The sequence below is a fragment of the Equus quagga genome, unplaced genomic scaffold (assembly GCF_021613505.1).
Source record: "Equus quagga isolate Etosha38 unplaced genomic scaffold, UCLA_HA_Equagga_1.0 146_RagTag, whole genome shotgun sequence".
In the NCBI taxonomy this organism is placed as follows: Eukaryota; Metazoa; Chordata; class Mammalia; order Perissodactyla; family Equidae; genus Equus; species Equus quagga.
In genome coordinates, this window is record NW_025796728.1 from 1,115,805 (window position 1) to 1,138,588 (window position 22,784).

General features: G+C 43.3%; 1 protein-coding gene across 2 annotated transcripts in view; it reads left to right on the forward strand.

Annotated features, from left to right (window-relative positions):
• Positions 1-1,041: 1,041 nt before the first annotated feature.
• Positions 1,042-22,784, forward strand: part of LOC124232932 (E3 ubiquitin-protein ligase LNX) — a 175,850-nt gene continuing 154,107 nt past the window's right edge. For both annotated transcript variants that reach the window (XM_046649859.1, XM_046649860.1), the window contains exon 1: positions 1,042-1,317. The gene's annotated coding sequence lies outside the window, so the exon portion shown is untranslated. The remainder of the gene's footprint in view (positions 1,318-22,784) is intronic.

Genomic DNA, 22,784 nt, shown 5'->3' on the forward strand with positions numbered 1-22,784 from the left:
ATGACCCAAAGCACACACAGGGCACTTCCTTATTGGTAAATCAGAATCACAGTGAAGAGCCAGGTGACAGCAGCCAGACGCACCACCTGGGATCATAGAGAAGAGAGGGCACTGGGGCCATGTGTGTCCCACGTACAAGTTACATAAAGATAACACCGGCTCACAACTCCAGGGAGAGATGGCTTAACGAGTCGATGATCTGTGTTTCTGTTTAGAATTCTATTCCCAGAGCGGAGAGTTTGTTTAGGCAAGCTCTTCGGTCATCAGCAGAGCTGCCAATCCACAGACGTGCTTAAGCTGACTGGTGGGAAAAGCACACTTCCACTTTCTTCATCTGCAAAGTGGGAATGATAATTACAGTATTATGCTGAGAATAAATGAAATAATGCAGGTCAGGTAACGAGCACAGGACCTGTCAGGCAGTAAGCACTCAATACTTGTTAGCAAGGATCCTGCAGCTGCTGATGGTGATGTTGAAGACTAAGTAGAAGAAATCCTTAATTTAACAACAATCCTGTATCTTTAGAGTTAGAAGTCTTGACTAGTGTTGGCCATAAACTTGCTCATTCTTTTTGTCTACAAACGTTAGCTAATGTTCGGTCGTGAGAGACACTGCCTATGGAAAATCTTTGAAAGTTTTGGCAAGGCATTGGAACGAGTCAGGATGGCTTGATTTGTCTGATATAGATTTCAGTGCATGCTTCTTTGCATATTTAAAAATAAAAAAAATGCCCAGGATTCCAAGGCCCATCCAGGCAGTAGCCCCTGCCTGTTTAGGAACTGGTCCTAATATAATGATGTCTCAGGCCTAGTGATGACCTGAAGGAGCAGTGACCTTGTGTTTATTTCCTTGTTGATTTTCCTTCCCTGGCTCCAAGCTCATTTTCCCATTGCCTGCAGGAAAACAACATCCAGGGGTGCGGTAGGCCTGACTTGGCAGCCCGAAAGGTGAACAAAAGGATCCTGGCTTTGGCGAGAGCAGAAGGAAGTTCAGCGAGCCTCAGCCCCATCCCAACCAGAACAGATTTGTCACTGACGCTAATGAGTGGCTGCTCTGGGGGGTGGCGCTCCCTGGAAGCTCCACAGCGGCTGCTCTCAGGTTTTCAGGTCAGCTCAATGCAAAGCCTTCCAGAAGGGGCAGGGGGTGAGCTGATGAACTCCACGGCCGAGGGGTTTTCACGTATGTCTGGAAGACGGGACACAGGAAAGAGCGAGAAAATTTTCCTCAGCTTCTACTGAGTCAGAAAAGCTCAGCTCCCAAACAGACTGTCCCCTGAGGCCTCACACAGCTGGGAACGGATCCACAATACAGCCAAGGTAAGAAGCCTGGTTCCTCCACCAGGTAGCATCTCATGCAATTTGAGAAAACTTTGCTCCGACTACCCCAGCCCAGCCTCCCACCCCCAACCCTAATACACACACACACACACACACACACACACACACACACACACCCAAGTTGTTGAGGAGAACCTAGAAGATAAAAATGTTTAATTACGTCTTTTTCAAAACACTCCAGAAAGGCCTCAGGACGTTTGCTGTCTTTATGTCCAATTTTTCTGCATGGAAACCTTCTTTTACTCTCAAAAATAAAACATTTTTAATTTTATTTTTTACTGGCCAAACAGGTCAGTAAAAATGGAAGCAATCCCACTAATGGTGACCTTCTTCTTCCTCAGTATTCAAAACTCAGTCACACGTTTTGCTTCATTTCTACAGTAGGAATAGGCATTGCCATTGAAATTTTACCCACAGAGAGACTGAGATCCAGAGAAATGGTGACTCGCCCAACAGCGTGTGGGTAGGTAGGTGAGTGACAGACAACATGTCTTGTCTCCAATTCTGCCTCTTTTCAGTAGAATGGTGAACCTTTCTAAACCAAATACCAGACTCCATTCTCGGCCACATACTCTCGCCAGTGATCTGATGAGAGGATGGGATTTTAGAAATTGGAACCCTCCTGGAAAATCTAGAAACAGATAGTCATGGTATCCAGGACAATATGCCACCTTGTTACTTATCCTTTTTTACTTCCATCCCTGGACATTGAATCCAGTTCAACAAATGTTGATAAACTATGTCCCTGTGCCCAACAGTGGGTCATACGTCAGGGTGTAGTACAAACTACATGCCCCAGGAGGGCAGAGTGGGCTGGAGGGCGGAGGTTGGATGTGAGTAGACTCTCCACAGGAGGTGAGCTTCGCTCTCGGGCTTAGCCGAAAGGGGGCACTTGGATTGAGGGAGAGTGTTTCAGATCAGCGCAACTCCCCACCCGGGAATTCACTCCGTGAACGTTTATAGCAGACTGCGGCAACAGAGCAAGGAGTGAAGAGCACATTCTGGGAATTAGACCATCTGTGCTTGAATCCTGGTTCCACTACCTACTAGCTCCGTGTCCTGGGTCATTCAGTGAACTCCTGGGACCTCAGTTTTCTGATATGTAAAATGGGAATCATGGTAATACCTACCTCATGGAGTTGTCTTAAGCTTTAAATGAGATAATGTATGTAAAGGCTCTGCTGGTACATCATAAGTACTCAACAAATACTGACTGTTATAATAACCATGTGCTTGGCTCCACAGGAGATATTGGGAATACAGATAAGAGAAGCCCTACCCTCACTTTGTTCAGAACATTGTGAGTTAGTTGTATGTAACTAATTATATTCAGTGTAGTAAGTGCTCAGGATCACGGAGGAAGGATCTGCTAAGTCTGTGAGATTTGGGGTGGGAATTCTGGGCAGCCCATTGGCGGAGGTGGGAAGAGGTTTCAAGCAGAGGCCCTGTGTGGAGGGAGGTGGTATAGGACGGTGAAAAGAGCTGCACAGATTTGATTTTGAATCCCGGCCTTATCCTCTACCAGATGTCCTAGTCTGCTAGGGGGTGCCATAACAAAGTACCACAGCCTACGTGGCTTAAACAACAGAAATTTATTTTCTCACGGTTCTGGCAGCTGGAAGTCCAAGATGGAGGTGTGGGCAGGCTTGGATTCTTCCAGGCCACTCCCCTTGGCTTGCAGATGGCCGCCTTCTTGCTGTGTCCTCACGTGGTCATTCCTCCATGTGTGCCCACCCCTGGTATCTCTCTGTGTCCAAATTTCTTCTTCTTATGAGGTCATCTGTCAGATTGGATTAGGCTGCACCACAATGGCCTCACTTTAACTTAATAACCACTTTAAAGACTCTATCTCCAAATCTGGTCCCATTCTGAGATACTGGAGGTCAGGCCTTCAACATATGAATTTGGGGGGAACACAATTCGACCCATAACAATGACCAAGTTACTAAACCTCTTTGAACCTCGGTTCCCTCATCTATAACATGGGGGACAATACCTACCAAGAACAACCATTGTGATAATTATAAAAAGAACACATAAAACCCCTATCCCAGTTTCTGGCCCACAGGAAGGGGCCTGACAGGCTGTGGTTGTTATTATTAGCATTTGGGCCAAGCCTCAAATGAGCATGGAGTCCCCTGAACAATCCACATTCCAGATAAACACAGAGAACTGGACCTCAGTTATCCCACGGACTTCTGCAAAGGACAAAGGAGCCCTCAGTGTTTCTACTTTTGGGTTCTGACAGATGAGCCCATCGTCGGATAAGTCAAATGTCTGGCATGATCAGCCCTACAGGTACCATCAGTTACCTCTTTCTAGTTATTCAGGCATCTGTCCATTCTTCACTAAATGAGTGGGATGAGAATACCCAGCTCCTACATCTCAGCAGAGAACCAACGTGCAGCAGGTACACGCTGACTCTGCTCCTGGGGCAGCCACTCCAAGTTTTGTCCACCGAAAGCAGCCTCTGGGCACCTGTGCCCTGGCAAGTCTGGAAAACATTGTAATTCCAACGTTAGATATTCATTACACACAGATCGAGATGTAGATATACATATTATTTTGAAAAATCTCAAACTTACAGAAAAGTTGCAGATACAGTATAGTGTGGAGAATTTTGCACTGCACTTTTCCTGAACCCTTTGAGAGTATGCCGCCAAAACAATGCCTCATCTTCTCCAAATACTTTAATGCACATTTTCTGTAAACAAGGACATTCTCCCATAGAACCACAAAATCAGGAAATTAATGTTGTACATGACCATTATCTAATCCTCAGACCCAGAAAGTCTTCATCAATTGTCATTTAAACCTCAAACCAATTCAAGTTTTTGCCAGCTGTCTCAGCAATATCCTTTATAGTAAAAGAATATTTCAGAATCAAGCATTGCATTTATTTGTCACATCTCCTTAGTCTGCTCCACTTTGGAACCATTGCTCAGTATTTCCTTCACTTTCATGACCTTGACACTTTTTAAAAATACTGGTTAATTATTCTGTAGAACATTCCTCAATTTGGGTTTGTCTGTGTTTCCTCATGCTTAGATTCAAGTTATACAACTTCGGCAAGAATATCACAGAAATGATGCTATGTTCTTCTCATTACATCCTATCAGGTGGCAGACAATTCTAAATTTCACTGAGATCACTTGACTAAAGTCATGGCTGCCAGGGTTCTCCTCTGGAAAGTTACTCTTTTTCCGTTTTTAATTAATAAGTGTTCTGTAGAGCCATATTTTGAAGTTATGTAAATATCTCGTTCCTAATCAAACTTTCAATGTTCCCTTTTCACGTGATCCCAACAAGATACTCCAGCCTTAAAGTCAGCTATTTCTCCAAGGAGCTCTAATTCCTTTTAGTGGAGAATTATTTAGAGTCCAAATCTGACTGCTAGGCGTCTGTATTGCTAATCGGAGTGTCATTGTTCTCAGAGTCTCTCAGTGGACAGAGCTAGGACCTGTGTATGTGAGTGTGTGTATCCATCTATATTCATTTCTATATTGATCTGTATGTATTGAAAACCATATTCACACCGGTATACACATCACATCTGATGCTCCATGACAGGCTGCTGCTCCACGGGGATACCTTCCTCTGCCCACCCAGACTGTGGCACCTGCACTGGGCAGCCCTTCGATGTGGCTAACCCCCTCACCCTATCTGGACCACCATGTTGCCTCCACCTGCCACATGAGTGACTACCTTACTTGGCTCCACACAATGGCTCTAAAGACTGAACTATTTAGGAAGAGAAGGGAAGGGAAAGAAGACATTCATTCAATTGTGACATTTTTGAGAAACTCAGAAGTTACTCCGTGACCCATGATATGCATTTGTGCACGTATGTGTGTTGTCACTCTTTGATTTGTGGGGAGCAGAGCAGTCTCCTCCATACATATAGGGCACGTGTCCCCAGCACCAGGCCCAAGGGACTGAGGTTCACACCATTGATTCTATTCCGTTCAATACTGCCCTAATCTATATGGACATGGGCTGCACACTGTCTGCTCAGGGTGCTAACAACATTTCCAAAAACTACTCTTTGGGCAATCACTGCTCCCTTTTCTACTCTAAATCCTAGTCTAGGCTCTCCCTCATTTATTTACTCAAAACCAGATACTAAGCACTTACTATGTACCAGGTACTTGGCTAGGTTGAGACACAGAGATTTAAAACCTTGGTCTCCAGCCTCAAGGGACTCTCAGTCCCCTGTGGGAAACTGACAAGAGTCAGACAGTTTCAATTTCGTATAGCAAAGTGCAGTGTTAGCCATCTCAACAGCCTCCCATGGGAGGGCACCTAACCCAGACAGGGCAGGCAGAGAGGAGATGCCTGAGGGGGTCCTGAATGGGCAGGGAGTAACAGGATAAGGAAGGGCTGGAAAGGGGGCAAAGGGATTGGTGTGTGGGAAGGGCCAGAGGCAAGGCGGGTGGGGGCTGAGGGGCAAGTGCAGGCTGGTGGAGGCAGGCCATGCATGCCAGGCCTATATGGCTGGATTTTAGACTTTAGGACAAGAGGCTCTGGAGCCAGACTTTCTGGGTTCAAATCCTGGCTTTGCCACTTAGCAGCTGTGTGATCTTAGGCAAGTTACTGCTCTGTCCCTACATTTCCTTGGCTGTAAAACTGGAGATTATGACAGTACTTACCTCATAAGATTGATAAAATAATTAAATTTGTTCTTTTGTATAGTGCACAGAAAAACGTATAACATATAGAAAGCATATCACAAATATTAGGTAGTATTACTATTTCCTAATAGGTGGATCAAAAAGGGATTAGGGCACTGGCAAAGCAGAGACACCAAAGAACATCATTAACTGAAAGAGAGAGAAATTTAAAAGAATAGATTTGGGCATTTCAACAGAAACTCTAATGTCATTATCTTGAGAAAAATCAGAACGTTGTGGCCCTTCCGTAAGCTTATTTTATGGCTTACCATTGCTTTTCTTTTGACATATTTTGGGGAATCGGAGACCACCATAATCTTTTCTTCATTTTGGCCTCTAAAGGTCCCAATGTTCCAGAAAAGACCATGCTACAGAAACCTCCTCTCTTCTACTGGTTTCCCATTCACTGAGATCTGTTACAAGTGGGCGTGGTACACACTCATTGACTTCCCGGCCAATAGTAATAGCCATGATTGTTCTAACAAACCCAGCACCAACCAAGGCTACCCCAAAGCTGAAATGGAACATTCTGAAATTCAATTATCACTAAAGCAATTCTGCACCCTGACTATGGAAGTGGGGGGTGGAAGAGTGGAGAGTGGAGGCATTTTTGAAACCATCCTAAAAGTCTGTTTGCAATAGGAGTTGGCAGCCTTTCAGCAATAGCCTCCTAGTTCTCTGTCATTGGAGCTGTGAGGCATCCTCCTTTCCCTATAGTCCACATCCCCTGAGAGGCAGGGAAACCAAAAATGGAGCCTCAGAAATGCCGATGGTGCACCAAAATTAAAAACTTCTGGAGGATTCTGGGAAGACGGCAGCATAGGAAGACTCTGAACTTACCTCCTCCCACAGACACAACAAATCTACAACTACCTGTGGAACAATTACCTCTGAGAGATCTGGAAACTGGAAAAAAGAACCCCCACAAGAAGGGACAAGACTGACAGGGGTGGAAGGCAGAAATACACCTCTGCTGAGGGAAAAACCACATCCTAGCAATGGTGCTTCACGGCCGGGAGCAATCTTCAAAGTAGGAAGCTTTTCCCTGAGGAGCAGGGGCGTCCTGAGTGGGAGATCCATGCCACAGGAAGCATCCCAGCCTTTAGATTCAGCACAGCGTTGACAAGATCCCATAATACTTGCCTTTGCTGGCTTGGAAAACCAAGGGGGAATACCTGCAGAAAAACTACTGAACTTCAGAGACAGAAAAGCCTGCTCTTAAAGGGTCCATGCATAGATCCACTCATTCTGGAAACCAACACAAAAACACTAGAAAGAAGGTACGTAGTCTATTGGTAAAAGAGAATCACTTGCCAAGCTCTGAGTGCATCTCAGAGAGGCAGAAGGCAGCTGGGCCTACCTCCTCAGGGACTGAGACATTGGTGACAGCCATTATTGTGACCTAGAGCTGTCATGCTGATATGGATGCTGGCAGATGCCGTTGGATTTCTATACACTAACAATGAAATAGCAGAAAGAGAAATTAAGAATACAATCCCATTTACAATCACAACCAAATGAATAAAATACCTAGGAGTAAATTTAACCAAAGAAAATTGTACACTGAAAACTATAAAACTGTTCAAAAGATTGAAGACACAAAGAAATGGAAAGATATTCCATGCTCATGGATTGGAAAAATTAACACAGCTAAAATGTCCATACTTCCTCAAGCAATCTATGGATTCAGTGCAATCCCTATCAAAGTCCCAATGACATTTTTCATGGAAATAGAACAAAGAATCCTAAAATCTATGTGGAACAACAAAAGACCATGAATAGCCAAAGGAATCCTGAGTAAAAAGAACAAAGCTGGAGGTATCACACTCCCTGATTTGAAAATCTACTACAAAGCCATAGTCATCAAAACAGCATAGTACTGGCACAAAAACAGACACACAGATGAATAGAACAGAATTAAGAGCCCAGAAATAAACCCACACATCTACGGACAGCTAATTTTCAACACGGGAGCCAAGAACATACAAAGGAGAAAGGAAAGTCTCTTCAATAAATGGTGTTGGGAAAACTGGACTGCCTCATGTAAAAGAATGAAAGTAGACTATTATCTTACACCATACACAAAACTTAACTCAAAATGGATTAAAGACTTGAATGTAAGACCTAAAACCATAAAACTTTTTTTTTAGATTGGCCCTGAGCTAACATCTGTTGCCAATCATTTTTTCCCCTCCTTCTCCCTAAAATCCTCCAGTACATAGTTGTATATTCTAGTTGTAGATCTTTCTAGTTCTGCTGTGTGGGACGCCGCCTCAGCATGGCCTGATGAGCAGTGCTAGGTCCATGCCCAGGATCCGAACCGGTGAAACCCTGGGCTGCCAAAGCGGAGCTCACGAACTTAACCACTCAGCCATGGGGCCAGCCCCCAAAACCGTAAAACTTCTAGAAGAAAATATAGACAGGATGCTCTTTGACGTCAGTCTTAGCAGTATCTTTTGAATACCATGTCTCACCAAGCAAGAGAAACAAAAGAAAAAATAAACAAATGGGACTGCATCAAACTAAAATGCTTCTACACAGCTAAGGAAACCATCAACAGAAAGATAATCTAACAATTGGGAGACGATATTTGTAAATTATATATCTGATAAAGGGTTAATTTCCAAAATATATAAAGAACTCATACAATTCAACAACAACAAAAAAACAACCAACTTAATTAAAAAATGAGCAGGGGGGGCCGGCCCTGTGGCTGAGTGGTTAAGTTCACGTGTTCCGCTGCAGGCGGCCCAGTGTTTTGTCGGTTCGAATCCTGGGCGCAGACATGGCACTGCTCACCCAGCCACGCTGAGGCAGCGTCCCACATGCCACAACTAGAAGGACCCACAACTAAGAATATACAACTATGTACCGGGGGGCTTTGGGGAGAAAAAGGGGAAAAAAATGACCAGAGGATCTGAACAGACATTTTTCCAAAGAATATATACAGATGGCCCACAGCCACGTGGAAAGATGTTCAACATCACTAATATTAGGGAAATGCAAATCAAAACTACAATGAGATATCACCTCATGCCCGTCAGAACAGATATAACTAACAAGACAAGTAATAACAAGTGTTTGAGAGGATATGGAGAAAAGGGAACCCTCACACACCGCTGGTGGGAATGTAAACTGGTGCAGCCACTATGGAAAACACTATGGAGATTCCTCAAAAAATCAGGAATAGATCTACCATATGATCCAGCTATTCCACTGCTGGGTATTTATCCAAAGAACCTGAAAACGCTAATGCTAAAAGACATCTGCACCCCTATGTTCATTGCAGCATTATTCACAATAGCCAAGACTTGGAAACAACCTAAGTGCCCATCAATGGATGAATGATTGAAGAAAATGTGTGGTGTATACATACAAGGGAATACTAATCAGCTATTTAAAAAAAGATAAAATCTTGCCATTTGCAACAACATGGATGGACCTTTAGTGTATTATGCTAAGCGGAATCTTACAGTATTTGTCCTATAGTGACTGGCTTATTTTTTTCCTTAACAAGGTGGACCACTGACTCTGGGGAAAATGATTAGGAATACCATAGAAGAAAAAAGATCCTATAATTGATAGAAAACCCTATACACATCTCGGAGTTTCCTAGAAATGTTAGAGACATAAATTTCAATACTTAAATTTTACTTTAAAGCTCTTCTCTGGGAAGATAAATACATAGGAAAGCAAGTCTTGGTCAGACTTGGCCAAGCTCTCAAAGACTGGCTGAGATATTCCTTGCCAAATCACAAGGAACCTACAGCTGTACCAATGATACAAGAAGGTTGCCTCCTAAAACAAATACGATCACCATCATATTGAAGATACGAAAATGAAAGGGACACTGTGATATGTTTGGCCATTCAGTTGTGTGTGTATGCTACTAAAATATTTTAAGCTTATAGTTCTTGACTGGCGGCTGGTGAGCCAAAAGTGGTATGTGAGAGAATTTTAAGAGACATCACACTGATAGTCTCCTTCTGCACCGAAAGCTGGAGAAACGGGACAGCGTGAGGATGAATCCGAATTCGAGGTCACAGCCTGTGTCAGGGGAAGCATCTGCCTGACTGCTGGTTCTGGGTCAGCAAGAGAGGAAAGGGAGCAAAAAGGGCTTTTCCTCCCTCCTTCCTGAGTACCTGACCAGGAAGCCAGTTATCACTGCTGGCGCGGGGCCTGCCTTTCATAGCTTCCTCCACTTCCAAACTCGCAAGTTCACTTCACCTTCGTGGGGGCCTTAATTTACTCCTACGTAAATTTGGAACAGTAATGAAATGCTAGTGGGTGATGGTGCTTTATAAACCATAAAACAGACGTGTGTTTTTATGTATTTGTATACTACTTCATTCCACAAAGAAACTCTGGTGGCTATGACTGGAGATTAGAAAATAGAACAGTGGTCACACACTAGCATGGCCCATTTCTGGCAAGCAAAGTGTTTTTAATTTTTTACGTTAGCCACCAACATCTGAAAATCAGATTTCCTATAAAAATCCAAATTTCAAATTTTGTTAAAATATCAGAAAATATGGCCACACATTCACTCAGCCAATGTGAATTGGGTGAGAGTTCTGTGTTAGACACTGTGACAGACTATAATCAAATAAACAGACAAATAATTACAGAAAATGATAAATGCTATGAATGAATAAGACAGTTAGGGGATGGAGATTGACAAGGGGGTAAGGGGGCAATGCTATTTTAGTAGAGTAGCCAGGGAAGATCTCTCTGTTTGCCACAGTCCACACCACACTCTATCACCCCACTCACTTCAGTCATTTACTGCTACCTGCTTGGCATTTGGAGGCATCTGATGTTGAGCTGATAAATTGTTGATGTGATAAATTGATGGGAAATATAATCAAAAATTTAAATTAGGAACGGGGAAATACAAATAAGAATAGGATGACAAGATTAGAGAGAATAAGAACCAAGTATGGACTCTGCAAGAGCCTTCATGACCATTCAGAAGACTTTTCTTGAGACACTAGCATAAGCACTCAAGATGAAAACATGCCCACTGTCTTCTTTTTTTTCTAGTGTCCATAGATAAGAGATGAGGGCACATCTCATCTAAACTAAACTTGGTGAAGGGTGTCATATTAGAGGTCAAGATAATGCCATGCAGACTCCTTGTTCCTGCTGGTTTCAATTCAGAGTATTCAGACAATGGACAGAATGCCTGTCCCTCAAACTATCTTCTTTCCATGAAGCTATCATCTCTCAGCTGGTGAAACAGAAAGTAAAGAGTAGAATTAACAGTTCTTTGTGACATTCCTCAGTGACAGCCACTCTTATTATTAAAAGGCAATTTCTGTGGCCCTTGAACCTATTGATTTAAATAGATGAATCTTCTCCTCCTCTTTCTGGAAAGAGCCCAGTGGGGAAACACCAACGGTTATGCACACTGACTTCTTAATGCTGAGGACAGCCCACCTGAAGGAAGTTAATTCCTGAGTCTATTCATTCACCCCCTGCGCCAGAAGACTCTGCCACACTCCTGGACTGGCTTCCAAAGGCTGGGAAATCTAGCCTGTCTTCTAGAATGTTCTTAGGGAGTTCTTCCATGGCTCCAGTGTCCAAAGCCTCATAAGAGGTCACTTGCCAAGGAGCCCAAAAGATTCTTAATTTGTGTTAGCTCCATTGTGTATCTCCAAGTGCAGAGCATGTCTATGCTTTTAAATGTGCCTCCTGCCCCACCAGAAAACACACAGGCAGAAATGGGAGTTTAGCCCGATTTTCTATTCTTACTTTTTGGCCCAGATACCGCCTGGCTGAGTCCTTATCACCTGGATTATCTCTTGGCTCACTGGCAATTTTATGGGCTCACCCTACTGCCATTGGCAAGAATCAAGACGTTGTCTGAGGGTCAGGGCCAAAACATTGCTTCTCCCTCACTTTTTTGAAAACCGAGAAGAGTATTTTGACTGTGCTTGTTGTAATCCTTCCCGAGACTTCCTCCACTCCATTACCACACCTCTTGGTTACTCTGACTAAATATCCCCTTTGAGCCAACCTCACAGAACTGGTTCTCTGGGTTTGCAACAATGACCTTCTAGAAACACACTGAGCTCACTCTGGCATGAGCTTCACAGTCTCTGCTTAGCACCTGCCAACAAGGCCCTTACAGTGCCGAAGCAAGCTACCCTGCTTGAGATGTTATCCAAGGCACTTGATGGGGAATCCCCCTTCGTCCAGGAATGGAACAGCCCAAGAGTTCCCGAGGATTTGCCACAAAAGTCCAAGCTGTGCTGAGTTTCCTGACAAACTTCATTGTGCAAATGTCTTTCCATGGACCATAAGCGAACATGTAAGCATATATCGACGCACATGCATAAATACCTCAATATACAATACATTGTTTTAACTTAAAATCACTTTTCATTCATTTCTTTTATCACTAAAGTGAAGTACAAAACACAGCGAATTCAACATACCCATCAGTTTTTGTTACTGAAGGGCGAGGGTTATCACTAAGACTTTTCAAGTAAATGTTTTTGTAGACTAATAAAAATTTGTCACCAATGGGCACTGAGTGGCTAGGAAACACACCTGGCCAGGTGTTTTGTTTCAGCAGGTGCTCAGTTCATGGAATAATAACAATCACAGTCACTTAGTAAGTTCTTCTCATGAGCCAGACACTGTCAAACTTTTTACATGGCTTGGCTTATCTTGTTTAAGTCTCATAATTCTGAAAAGTACCATGGTTAGTTCCATGTTTCAGGTGGAGAAATTTAGGTTTAAAGAGATTAAGTAACTTACCCAAAGTCACCAAGCAGCAGGACTGGGTGGGAAACCAGGTCTGTTACACTCCAAAGCTCTTCACAGGAGGGAGGAGGGAGGGGAGAGAAAGGTAAAGTGAGGGGATGAGCAGTCTTGGGTAGCCTGTTCTTCACATCCCCTCAAGCTTGCTGACCAACTCTGCATCCATACTGTGGTGCTTGTCTGCTTAATGAACAAAGAACCACTTTTTTCAAATCTCCATTGGTCATATTCCCCATCCATTCAGGTTGACACCTGATTAAATCATGATCAAGTTTTCTCAACTTCACTGACACTGGCATTTGGGGCTGGATAATTCTTGGTTGTGGGAGCTGTCTTATACCTTGTGGGATATTTAGCAGCATCCCTGGCCTCTACCCAGTGGATGCCATGAACAAACCCCCAAGTTGTGACAATCAAAAACGTATCCAGACAATGCCAAATGTCCCCTGGAGGGCAAAACCACCCCATGTGGAGAACCACTGCACTAGATACAGCCAGAAGCGAAGGGAGATTAAGGTTCCACAGAGGTAATGGTAAAAGTCCCCAGAGAGTGGGAGCTTCTGTGGGCATGGCTGGGAGGTCGCCGGGAATTCTTCAAGTGCAGCGGCCCCTCTCACAGCACAGTATCATCCTGACCTCAAACTAAGCGGAAAAGGCCAAGGCTCTAACCAGCCCAAAGGAAGCCTCAGGCCCCAGGGGCTTGCAGGTGGGTGGAGCAAGCGATCCCTTTAAAAGGCCCTAAGGGCTATGATTGGCCTTCCCAGTGTCACCACTCTGGCAGGAAATTTGCATTTATCTGGGAAATTGTTTTTTCTTCCATAGCCATTTCTATAGCTTTCATTTGACCCCGAGCATAAATGGTTAAAAAGTAACCATGCTAGATACGACTTTAGGGGTAAATGGGGTATGTGAGATGTGCCCCAAGCTGGTGCTGGCCTCTCATGGCCTATCATAAGATGGCCAATGGCCAGGAGAGCCCTTTGGTCCAGGCCCCACATTGGGTCTCAAGTTTAAGATCTTGACATCATCTCCAAAGTTAGATACATGCTGAAATTTTGCATACGTTCAAAAGCACTAATTTGTTCAGTATATACATTTAAAATATATCACACTTTTCATATGCTTATTTTTGGAATTTCTTCCATTTTTAATATCCCAAGAGCCTCAAAAAGTGGAAGTGGCCTAGGCCTGCCTTAACTCTGGCATGGCCTGCTTTCATCATTATGAGGTAGAATAAGGCACATATGGAGTGTGATCTCCAGGGGCTCAAGGTCCTGGGCCCGCGAATTGTTTCCCACACACTCAGATTAGTGCTGAAAATTCCACAGAAACTTTCTATGCAATGTCTTACATTCCAGGATAATTCTTTAAATAAAAAATATCCCCCGGAGAATGTATAATAACCTCTCAAGACTCAATCCCGAGGAAACAGACAAGCCAATTTAAGAAATGGCAGAAGATCTGAACAGTCACTTTGCCAAAAGAAGATACACAGATAACAAGTAAACCCATGGAAAAGATGCTCTACATCATTAGTCATGAGGGAAAAGCCAATTAAAATCAGAATGAGATACCACTACATCCTGATTGGAATGTCTAAACCTAAAAAGACCGACCACATCAAATGTTGGTGAGGATATGGAGGAACCAGAACTGCTGGTGGGAAAATAAAATGGCACAACCACTTTGGAAAACAGTTTGGCAGTTTTTTAAAAAGTTAAATGTACACCTGCTATATGATCCAACCATTGCGCTCCTAAGTATTTTCCCAAGAGAAAAGAAAGCTTATATCCATGCAAAGACTTGAATACATATATTCATAGGAGCCTTATTTAATAGTCCCAAACTAGAAACTACCCAAATGCCCATTAACAGGTGAATGACTAGACAGACTATGATACATCTATACAATGGAATACTACTCAGCCGTAAAAAGGAATGAACTACTGATGCACACAATATGAATGCATCTCAAAATTATTCTGTGTGGAAAAAACCAGACAGAAAAGAATACATAGTATCTGATTCCATTTACATAGAATTCTAGAAAATGTAACTACAGATATAGAAAGTAGATCAATGGTTGCCTGAGGATGTAGTGGTGAAGGGAGGAGCCAGACGGAGAGATTACAAAGGGGCTAAGAAAATTTTGGGGCGTGATATATACGTTCATTATCTCGATTGTGGTGACGATTTCCTGGGCAGATTGGGATGCCCAAATCGATCAGATGGTACACATTAAATTTGTGCATTATGACGGAGCTCTGGAGCTAAGGGTGCTGTGAAGGAGACACAGCTGTGCTGTGAAGAGGCACCGTCCTTAATCAAATGCACTTGGGTGATTTCTCCATTTCCCTCTTCTGGGGCTCAACACAGAAGTTGTAGCCATCGCTCTTCAGTACTGCCTGGATAGTGTTACTAGAGTGAAGTGTGAGGAACTCATAAAAAATGCAGCAGCTTATGGGTGGGTGAAAGCCTGCTGTGGCACCCTCTCACACTCCCTGAAGGGCACCTTTCATCTGGGTAAGTCCTCTTGGAGCCAGAAGAGATTAGACCAAAATACATTGGATATACTTACACAGCTAAAATTCCCTCCTTCTTAGAGAGTAAAGAGAGTGCCTCCCCCCAGAACCGAGAAAGTGGCCCAGCAGCTTGGATCTCCTCCAGCATATTCAGGCCAAAAAACGGTGCAGTGTCCCAGTGTTCATTGAGGAAACCAAATGCGCACACACAGCAGCACCCAGGCGAGCCGCCTCCGAGGCCGGGTCTGCAGGTGCAAGCTCCAATTAGAGCAGCCGGCTTCCAATACCTTTTCATCCGGAACAACGGCTGGGACTCAGCCCCCGCCAGAGACTGAGGAAAACCCCGGAAGGACTGCCGACCAGCCCAGGGAAAACAAAGACCGTCCAAATAAAAGCAGATCCTGTGAGTCGAACCTGAAACCCTAGCTTTGTTGTCAAAACCTCTTGTGAGAATCAGCCACTGCACAATTTTGTGGAAAATCAGTCACTGGCGACAAGGAAACAAACTGCTTTCTCAGACCCTCTGCTTCTTCCCTAAGTTATGGGGGGCGGAGGGGCGTTTTCTTGTACAAACCAGCGAGACGCAGCATTTCTGCAATGGCACAGTCTCGTTGGTTGTTTCCTCCACTGCCAACAGTTCCCCCTAAACTGTGTTTTTCAGGGTTACAGATGCAGGTGGTCTCTCTGTAAACTGGTGCTTCTTTATCATTAATATCACATCAAGGCTTAAAAAAATCACTTGTGGCCTTTATTTTTAGCAAAGAATGTGTTTGACGTGCTTGCCAATGCTCTGTCTTCAGCAGAAAAACACTATAGACTCATTTTCTCCCCTCCTCCTACTCCTCTCTCCCCTCATGTTTCTTTCATTGACTTCTTAAAGAGAAGGCTAGAAAGGTGGAGAAGCTGATACAGAGCTTTAAGTTTCCTCTATAATCAAGCCAGCTTGCTCCACAGAAGTGCTTCAGGGGAAGACGGATTTCTCTGCAGACAAGTCACCTCCTGATGGGCTCTCAGGGCTGCTGGGCCACCACCCCCCTCAGTTAGGAGCTGCTTCCTCCCCTTCCTGACAGTCTTTCTTGTTTTTAATATCTAAATCTCCAAACAAGTGCCAACAATTAGAAAGGTTAACAAAAGAATGTTAAAAACCTATATTCCCACCACCACTGTCATACTGTTGTTCTGTTTCCCTCCAGATCTTGTCATTGGACATACTTTTTTGTCTACTCAATATGTGTGTGTGTGCACGTGTGTATAACTCCTGATTATTCTTCTGACTTGTCCACTGGGTTTGCAGTCACAAGATATGAATGGCTGGTAAGTTAGTCACAGAAAAAACAGTCCTTTTGACACTTTAACATCCCAAAACAGTCAATTCTTCTTAGTGAATACTAACTGTTCCTAGAGGAAATACAGAGTTAGGGTCCTGTGAGCCTCTGATGAAACAACGGTTTCATCCATCGATCAACACACAACCTCGTTTTATGTGTGTTCTGCACAGACGCCTTATTTAGCAGATCTCATTTACTCATTAACGATGAATTCATGGTCAGCAGCACTATGACTTGCGCCTGAATAAAGCTTATCTAACACGCCTATTTCTCTGTAAGGCACATCACAGCCTTCTTGCACATAGGAACACTAGACAGCACATCAGAACTACGTTTGGGGCCATTTTAAACTGAAATCATCAACAAAAGCACAAAGATGCAAAAAAATATGTGGCACTAGATAGACCACGAAAAGGATGCTTGTTTACAGTATGAGACCTGAAATGAGAAGGCATTCGCCTTGTTTGACCTCAGCTGGGAAGTCATGCATGAGGCAACTCAAATTTCTTGCTGCTCTGCACATGTCTGCAAATGACCATGAAAGTGCCATGAGTATTGATTTGGGGGTTACAAATAAATTTTAGCGATGAGGCAAATTTGAAAATATGAGATCCATGAATAATGAGGATCAACTGTACCTATATTGTATGAATGCAGTATATTGAGAAGACCAGAGATGGGTCTCCATCCATATTTCCCTTTGAAAATAATTTGTTGTTTCTCGCTAAAAATGCTGCCAAGATGACTGCTACCTATCATGATAAACCACTTCCTTCTAAGGTGGTGGTTTCAGGAATAGCTGGTGGGAGGCTTCTATCTTGCTTCCAAGATCATCTTCAGAGTCATAGGTCTGTTTGAGTGGAGTCCATTTGAGTTGAAGTCAGAAGGTCTGAATTTGAGTGGTGTTTCAGGCTTCAGTCTCTATTAGCAGCCTGACCTTGAACAAGGCATACATTGCCTCATCTGCAGAAGGGGAAGTCCATAGTTCGTCAATCCTTAGACACTCATTGTTTCACATTTTAACATATCTGAAACTGTGGGGGGTTTTGTTGTTGGTTTGTTTTATAACTGATGATGTGTCATGGTTTAACTCTCAGCATTCTATTATCTTTCTGGATGGCACATAAAATAGGGATAGATATTCCACCCTTTTGGCATCTTAGAAGCAATGAAATACAGTAAAAATGATACCCCTGCTTGTGGTTCTGTGAGGATCAATCAATACTACAACCTCACAGGGTTGTAGTAAAAAAGGAAACACCATGTGAAAAGATATGGAGAGTGCAAAGAACTTGCAAGTTAAGAAATTATTATTATTACCATGAGTAGTTTCTTGTTCCTGGAATAGATCAATCTTTTACTTTTGAAGTTCCTCGGGAAATTTCATAAAAGTTGCGCCATGACCCCCTACGACTGATTATATTTTTTTATGCCATCGTTGGTACAACAGATTAGTCTAGTGGGTCATAAATTTTTCTGTCATTGGAACTAGAGTCTAAAAAGAGTTTCAGAACTACTGCTTTGAGGAAAGCAAAGCACAAGTTTCTTGGGGGCCAGAGCAGAGCTTTCTCCAAGCTCATGATATTGCAACCGTGAGGTTGCATGATCGATTATTGGGATTCTCTTATTTGTATTATGGGATTCTTTGCCAGTGCAAATTGGGTTTCTTCTCATAAAACTGTTTTTTCATCTGTTCTGTCCTCTCAGTAGTAAAAGGAAAGTGAAACAGTTGAGGCAATAATTCAGTCCCAAATTATCAATATAATCCAGGATCCTTCTGTCCAGGTTATCCAGATCCTCCCCTCGATTGCCCTTTTTTGCTTGGAGGGAGGTTACCTCGACTCTACATACAAGAGAAAGCTTATAACACCTTCACTCCAAACAAATGTTTTAAACTACAGACCTTGACCATGTTTCCTTGTCTGTGTAGTGGTTTGTTCCTTCATGTGAAGAGACAATATAAATTCAGGAAATTTCTCTGCAGTCTAAATATGAGAGGGCCAGCCCAGTGGCATAGTGGTTAAGTTCATGCGCTCCACTTCAGCGGTCTGGGGGTGGCAGGTTTGGATCCTGGGTGCAGACCTAGCACCGCTTGTCAAGCCATGCTGTGACAGCATCCCAATAAAATAGAGGAAGATGGGCATAGATGTTAGCTCAGCCATAGTCCTCTTCAAGCAAAAAGAGGAAGACTGGCAACAGATGTTAGCTCAGGGCCAATCTTCCTCACCAAAAATAAATAAATAAATAAACAAATAAATAAATATGGACATATGATGGGATCAGCTAATTGGGTGTGTAGGGCTGAATGCCTGCTGAGGCTTTGCTCCCTGGTAGCAAAACCTGGAGGTTGCTTTATCTGCTGTCCTATTGCCAAATTACCATCAAAGTAAGTGAATAAATGGTGGGGCGTAGAAAATCAGGATTCATCAGGCTGCTTCTATGTGCCATTTTGTTAAGTGCTTGTGCATAACTGGTTTAATACACCTAAATATGGGCATTATCATCTCCATTTTGCTATTATCAAAACCTGACACTCAAAGGTGAAATGATTTGTTTAATGTCACAGGAGAAAGGAACAGAATGGCCTTAACACCCAAGTCCTGTCTGAAAGCCCTGATCTTTCTACTCTAAGGGGCAAGAACTAACCAGGGTCCTGTAGGTGCTGTTACAATCGCTCTGCCTTCCACTTGTCCTATGATCTTCTCTGAGCGGAATTTCAAACCTGGCTATTTTATTCACATTGTTGTCTTCTTACCACAGTGACATGCATAAGCAGGTGCTTGCTAATTTTTTTGAGACAATTAAGTTTTGTTTTCCCTCAAGCCAGGCAAGGATACATCCCTTTCGCTCCACCACTCCTCCTCCCCTTACAAAAAAAAAAAAAAGGAAAGGAAAGAAAGAAAAAGTAATAGATGTGCAATCTCAATGAGATTCTTCTTGGATTTCTGTTCTGAATAGCAGGTATTGTCCTCAGTGGTTAATACTTTGGGAGTGCTGGTCAATAAAGATCAGTATCTCCTTTTCGTATGTGTAGCACTAGAACACAGAGATTTTAATTGACCTGCCCGAGGTCACACAGGAATTAGCAGTGGAGCCTGAGTGGAGCCCAGTGCTCTTAATTCCCCTTCATTGGCCTTATTAGCCCAGACTGCTGTTTTATGCACACTTAGTAAATATTTATGGCTTTAAATATCTTCCCAGCCACAGTTAGGACAAGAAGTACTTTATATATATGTGCATGTAAAACAGATGTGAGAAACATAAACTCAAATTAAATGAACACAATACTCCTGATGGTAAAAGTACTAGACTAAAACCTGGGAGACCCGAGATTGAAGACTCCTATTTTGTCCTTTTCAACCTCTTGGTTGTTCTTCAACGTTCTGAGCCGAGAGTACAACCCTTGACTAAAAGGCCTAAAGTCTGTGGCCTCTCGGAAGGGCACTGATGAGAAAGGATGAGGAAGATGTCCACTGTGTGGCACCTCTCCCAAGCTCACGATGCTTTCAAACATCCTATGTCAGAAAAAGTAGTAAAAGTCCGTCGTAAGATGGCTTGTTTTTAATGCGTTGGATAGAATTTGATCAAATCATGCCCCTATTTTCCAAAAGATGTGTTTTACCTTAAATCATATATAACTCACACCAAGATATTAGTTCTAGTTTCCTTCAGAATAATATTGAAATAATTGTAATATATTAACACTGAATGAACTCATTCTATTCTAATCACACATATTCTTTAATATAAGATACTTGAGGAAGGAAAGCATCTATCTAAATGGAAATTTATATTTTTTAAATTAGTCTTTTAAATGTTGTGGTGAATTATGTGACATAACCCCAATTCATACTAAGTAAAGAAAAAGGGAGATTTTGCTGGCTCTCATAATTAGGAAATCCAAAGAAGGGATCCAGCTCAAATAATATCAGGGTTCTCTTTCTCTCTCTGCATCTGGCCTCTGCACTTTCCTGCTTCATAGAGTATTGGTAGCATTCTCTCTGCCTCTACCCGTGTGACAGGAAAGATGGAGGACAGGCCTCATCCCAGCTACTTGTTTTCAAAAAGGCAGAGGGTGCTACTCTTCTCCCTCCTGCTCCAAAGTGCTGGGGAAGGATCTGATTGACTTGATGAATCTGCCACCCATTGGACCAATCCCTGTGACCAGAGAGAAGTGGACTGTGGTCAGCAGAGGCTGGGTCATGTGAGTGAGTTGATTGCCCAATGACACCCATGATTGCAGCCCCACTAGGACCAGGGAGTAGAGAAGAAGCTCCCAGGGTAAAAGGAGTACCAATGCAGAAGAAAGACAGAAAGATGGGCTGGGCAGACAAGAAAGTGTTAATTAGCTCAGACGGTTGCACTGGGCTTATGATAATAATAATTGTTATAAAAATCCGGTCGAGCAGCTGGTATCTGGTGCTCAAGGCTAATGTGTGACTTTCAGATTTCCCACCATCTTCGATATGGGATCTTATCATGACAGACATGGTTTACATGCCCTAGTGAGTTGATGTGCAGTGGTTTCATAGTGTTATTAACAAGAATAAGTAACAAAATACGTTGTTCTCAGTCAGTTTCTGCACAGAGTTCCAGTGCTTCCCAAATAATATTTTATAAATTTTAGGATGTCCCTTGTGAGGTAGTTGGCACATATTTTGCTGTAAAGCCTTTCTGGTGGTGGAGAAACTGGGCCCTAAGGAGGTTATGCAATCTCCCCAAAGTCCCGCAACCAGTTTGTGGCCGGGCCAGTAAATTCTTGTCTCATGTCCTGAGTATGGGGCTCAGCTCCCTTCTGCTCCACCATTTGGCCCAGATGCAGAAGATTGATGTTGATGAGGGTTCTTATGTCAAGCACTAGTGTGATTGGTTTTTAATGGCCTTTATTTTCATCTTACAAGGAAAATAGCATATCCTGCCCTGGCTAAACACTATTTCAGGAAAAGCCACAAACCAGCCCCCTGGGCCCTGTTTACAAAAATGAACCCAACTTAACTCTGCTGAGCTGGCAAAAGCTGATAACCTCACTCCAACTTTCCTGGCCGTGGCCCCGAGAACAAGGTCTGTATTTCTGGGTATTGCCGTGTATCTCTCTTAGTTTATCATGGCCGGGGGAAATGGAAAGCACTACCAAAAAAATGAGGTGCAGAAACCCTGAGAAAAGGGGATGGTAAGAAGAAAATACAGAAGAAAAGAAAGAGAAAGAGAATGGGGAGACTAAGAAAATCGTAGGGTATGAGGGACCCAAGAGAACAGAGGAAAACCAAGTTTGGAGAGAGGTGGTGTGAAAGTTCCAGGAGGCAAGGGAAGCTGACATTACTGAGTCCCTACTATGTGCCATTGACTTTCACATCCATTTTCTTGTTGCATTTAATGCCATCATCATGACATCCTTGTAAGGGATGTATGGCCATCCCACATTGTATAGAGAAGGAAATATTGTATAGAGAAGATCATAGAGTCCAGGGAGCTTGATGGACTCATGCAGCTAAGAAGTAATGAAGTTGGGGCTGATCCCAGACATAGCTGACTCCCAAGTTCATATTCTTTCTGCCCCACCCTCGTTATCACCCACATGCTATCTAATCACTACTTGTCTTGGGACAGCCTACCTAGAAGCAGAGCATGAGACAAGGATTTCTTGAGGAAGTGTTCTCAGAAGAGGACTGGGGGAAGCAGGAGAGGGCAGGGGAAAATTCTCAACAAGGATATAGCTTCAATTACTCTAGCTTTAGCCTGATCAACAGAGAACATGAATTGCCCTTCAGAACTCATCTCGTTTTGAGGCAAGGGAGTCAGATTTTGGCACCCCTGCCAGTCAGTCACGGTTTGTGGGCCATCTCTCTTAGCCAGGGTGGAGAAGGATGTGTGGGGGGTGTAACATCTCAGGGGAGTGGCTGTTTAGCAGAAGGCGGGTCTCTGGAGAAGGAGGCACATGAAAGTCATTAGCAGCCATGCTCACAGCAGTTAGAGGATAGATGTACCAGCCCAGGAAAGGCGATCTGTGCCAGGCAGCAGCATCTTCTCTGCACTCTACTACCAGTCTCTTACTGTGCAAGGGAAGGGAGAAGGGGAACCCAGAAGAGAAGGAACAGCTCCAGCAGTGGTCACTGAAGACCCCACTCTGAGTGCCGATGTCAGTTCCAAAGGCCTGGCCA